This window comes from Myotis nattereri (genome assembly GCF_964212035.1).
Source record: "Myotis nattereri genome assembly, chromosome: 8".
NCBI lineage: Eukaryota > Metazoa > Chordata > Mammalia > Chiroptera > Vespertilionidae > Myotis > Myotis nattereri.
The window spans coordinates 61,128,341-61,133,061 of NC_138083.1; the positions used below are offsets into that span (position 1 = coordinate 61,128,341).

The 4,721-nt window shown below is 37.8% G+C and overlaps 1 pseudogene across 1 annotated transcript; it reads right to left on the reverse strand.

Annotated features, from left to right (window-relative positions):
* Positions 1-2,484: 2,484 nt before the first annotated feature.
* On the reverse strand, positions 2,485-3,608 carry LOC308522942 (G1/S-specific cyclin-E2-like; annotated as a pseudogene). The gene has a single exon. The product of its transcript is annotated as a G1/S-specific cyclin-E2-like (transcript).
* Between the last annotated feature and the right edge of the window lie 1,113 nt (positions 3,609-4,721).

Here is a 4,721-nt window from a genome sequence, read left to right on the forward strand (position 1 = left end):
TTTTACAAAGATAATTCTACAATTTCAAACTCTTACACAGTTCCTAACTATGGAGTCTTGAATCTTGCAAATATTCAACTCAGCTCTTTGGGGGTTTCTGACCCAGTGTGTGGATTACATCATTTCCTCCCTTTTTATGATTAACCAATGATACTGCAAATGAAGACCAAGTAAGTCCATTTTACAACTTGACTCTTTTCATTATAATAGACTTTGTGGATTTTTGGCATTTGTAATGGAACCAAAAGAAGTCACATGAGTTTTTTTTGGTCTCTGTATAAACCAAATCTAAATGACATAATGTTTTTTTGTTTTTTATTTTATTTTACCCACTCAGCAAACTAAGACAATGAGAAGATATATTCTAACTGCAAACAAAGTTGAATATTTTCCTTTGTTAAGAGTTTTTAAATTTTATTTTAGAGAGAGAGGAAGGGGAAGGGAGAGAGATAAACACTGATCAGTTGCCTCCAGAATGAGACCTGACTGGAGATTGAGCCTGAAACCTAAGCACGTGCCCTGACAGGGGATCGAACTTGCAACCTTTCAGTGTATGGGATGATGCTTCAATCAACTGAGCCACACCAGCCAGGGCCAATGTTGAATATTTTCTAACATAATTTTGGAACATGGGAATAATTTCTGAACCTGAAACAAAGTGATCATTTCCCCCTCAAGCAATGGCAAAACTTTACTTTTAAGCATTTAGTTAAAATTCTTTAACTTTTATTTTTAAACAATAGGTTACATATAAACAGTATTAAAGGATGAAGTTTATATATAACACATGTATGCACATTTAGTGGTGTTTTCAGCTAAAATACCGAAACAATTTAAAAACAAAAACTATACAGAAGTCTTCATCTCATGTTTAGTAAGAGAATAAACTAACAGCCCTAGCCAGTTTGGCTCAATGGATAGAGCCTGCGGACTGGGGGATCCCGGGTTCAATTCCGGTCAAGGGTATGTACCTTGGTTGCGGGCACATCCCCAGTGGGGGGTGTGCGGGAGGCAGCTGATCTATGTTTCTGACTCTCTATCCCTCTCTCTTCCTCTCTGTAAAAAATCAATAAAATATATTTTTTTTAAAAAAAAGAGAATAAACTAATAACCTAGTATAATTTGTTTTCTAGTGAAATCCACTCTGAGGCTGAAATTTCATTTTTTAAAAATATTTATGTAGAATTAGCTAGTCTATACAGAGCAAGCTCTTTTTGTTGTTGTTAATCTTCTCCTGAGGATATTTTTTCAATTGCTTTTCAGAGAGCGTGGAAGAGGGAAAGAGAGAAAGAGAAACACTGATGTGAGAGAGACACATGGACTGGTTGCCTCCCCACATGGGGTGGGGAATTAACCTACAACCCAGGTAAGTACCTTTGACCTGGATTTGAACCTGACAGTTGGCACTCTAACCACTGACAAACACCAGCCAGGGCTAGAAGAAGCTCTTATGTGAAGTTTACTTTTTTTTCAAACAGATTGCTAGGGGTTAGCATATATTTAATACTTTTCCACCTTATTAGAAGTTTAGGTCAGGTGTTAAAGCTTTGTCATTTTCACAATATCCTTAACTCATGTAGGAATTTAAAAAGGAGCTTAAAAATGTTGCAAACAAATAAAGCTTTAGTCACACTAAATTAAAAAAAAATTCTTTGGGCTACCTTAGAGCAATAAAATGACTTTCTCATGTAAATATTTTGAAAGGGTACTCAAGATTTTTCACCAAATTGTAATGCACAAAAAATGATTATAAAGCAACCTGTATGTCAAAGCCCCACATAAGAGCCATTGACTTTATCCTGTTCATAAATTCCTTTAGTATTTCCACTGTTTAGAGCACAGTTTAAACACCATGTTTTTCTAAGCCTTCCTGGTTAAAAATGTTATGTATGGCAAAGCAAATAAACTAGTTGAAAAACAGATTAAAGTTCACCATTTGTGAAAACTCAAGTTTTATAATAGCTTGCTACAGCAGCTGCAGATAAATTAGCCACTTTATTACAAAACTAAACCGTTGTAAACAAGTTTAAATTTTATTTTCAGGAACTAAATTGCACTAAGCAAGACGATATGAATTCTGAGAATCTAAAAGCTAGTTTCAAAGTACTATATCACTTAATGCACCCTTTAAAGTAGCACTTATCTAGTCTAAAACTTAAATGATAAAATTTCTGGTTTATCCAGATGTTGTAACACCAAATAAAAAAAAATTATAGTGTAAATCATGGCTGGCTTCTATCTAGTCACCTTGGGAATGAATTCATCTCTGTAAACAAGTCCTGCAGTTTCTTTAAACCGCTAACATAGGAATGGAATAAATCTCCCCAGAGTGCCAATTTTAAGTGTTGGATTAAAAAAAAATAAAATCAAAGAATGGCAGTGGCATTTCTGAATTGGCTAGGACAGCCAGCACTATTTCCCTGTAAAACATTAGTAGTTCATTTTTAGGAAATTCTACCCAATCACCGGCGACTACTTGAATGCCTAGTTAATGTCCTCCGGGTTCCCTGGTGACCTTTCAGCGCCCTTTGGTGGTGTCATAATGCCTTCATTGCACGCTGGCGGCAACTGGGCCCCCTTCCTGAAGGTATTTACGTAAGTTACTTCACCCAGCATAGCCGGATCATGTGCATGAGTCTGGATACTGTGTCTGTCTTCCATAGAAATCTTCTTAAAAATCTCCAGCTCCCTGGACTCATTGGATGGTGTACTTTTCACTACACCATCCAATCCATACATTCGGAAACGCTGTCCCTCTCCGAACCTGAGGCTTTCTTGAGGACCTCAGTGAGGAAACATTGCCCGAGGCAGTCGCAGCCAGGATTCGCCCTGGAACTCTAATGAATACTGAGGCAGAAGAACCTTAGGGGCATCTTTAAGAGCATCAGCCTGGAGGAAGAGATTTAGCCAAGAGATGATTGCTACAGGACAAAGTCCCCATTTTAAGGCCTTTGCTGAGTTTCATCCTTAACATAACCTCTTCCCTGGCAGCACCATCTGAGACATAAGCAAACTTTTGGAGCTTAGGAGCATAGATTTCCTCAAGTTTGGAAGCAATAAATCATGAGGTCATTCCAATGGGTTGAAGCATGTTTTTATTTATATCTCTTTGTGTCAACATAAACCCAACAAAAAGTCTTGCGCAGGATAAAACGTTTCCCTGTGAAGTGTGCATACTTCACACACCTCTAAAATCAGCCCAGAACCACGGACCTCACCTGTGGTTCCCAGTCAGAACGCAGTACTTCAAAATGTTTGTTGTGAACGTATTGGGGCTCTTTATTTAACATGTTGAGCCAAACATCCTTTGAACATCCCCAGCTTAACTCAGGAAAAGGTGAAGGATTAATACAAAGATTTTTAAATCTGTAATTTAAAAATTACAAAAGAAGTCACTTGTCCTATTTCTTTGCGGGTGTTTCAGTGATAATGCAAGGACTGAAAATACAGGTGGCCAACAATTCCTAATCTCATACTGATGCTTCCTGGAGACCTTCTCTTTTCTTTTTTTTTTGACATCCTGGGCCGCTCTTCTCATCTTGGCCTGAATTATCTGGGCTTCTTGGGGGGGAATCACTCTGGCTGGGGCTGCTGCTTAGCTTGTACATGCTGCGTCCTGACATTCTCTTCAGGTGTGTGAAACCTCACCAGACCTGCTACCACTCGGCTCTCCTGATAATTATTTGATTTGCATCTCAGCTCTACAAATCTATAATTTTATTTATTTCTATCTCATTTCCAAGTTACCATGAATACATCATCCTCAAAAGCTAGCCACATAGATTTTATTTTTAAAAAGCTCATATTAGTACAGATTGTGCTCATGTAGCAAAGTTGTGCATCATTTCAGTAAGTCACACAGATGTGTATATACATGTATACAGGGTGTCCCAAAAAATGTATACACACTTTAACAGCTGATGGCTCAATTTTGAAAATAAAATGTATTTTACTAAATATTGTGTTTATACATTTTGGGGACACTCTATATGTATAGACGTATGTATAATGTATATATGAGTTTAGATACAGATATAATGTGATGTAATATATACTATACTGTAATATTGCTATACTTCACAGGTGGCTTAAAACTATCGTTTATACAAGATATAGATACATCTACATCTTTTTATCTATCTATTATCTATCTATCTATCTATCTATCTATCTATCTATCTATCATCTTTGTTTAACAGTTTTACCTGATGGTAGGCAGAAATATTCCTCCAGGGCTGTGGAATGTGTTCTAAATTTTTAGTTAAGCCCTTACTTGTCCATCAATTCATCTTAGATCAGCTCAATTTTTTTCAAATCCTGAGTTTATAAGCCTCTGCTAATTTGCAGAGTTGTACATGCAATCTTAAATGTGGAAAAGATTAACGGTAGTGAAAGAGAGGTCAGCAACTTTGCTCGGTCCATTACCCAGGGGACGAGGGATGGCAATGTCTCAGGTGTCGGGTCTCTTTAACTAACACCTCTTACCTCTGTGATTTGTTGGAGACAGACAATGGGCTGAGCCTGCACCAGCCAGCATGCTCCAAGTCAGACAAACAGAAGCGCAAACAATGCCTTTATTCACAGCTTCCACACACTAAGTAGGGGGTGAGGACACGCTAAAGGTCAACAGGGGCTGTGGCTATCAAGACAGATGGGCTCAAGTGTCACACTGAAGCCAAAAACTTGTACCTGCTACAACGACAGTAATCAGAGCAGATCGC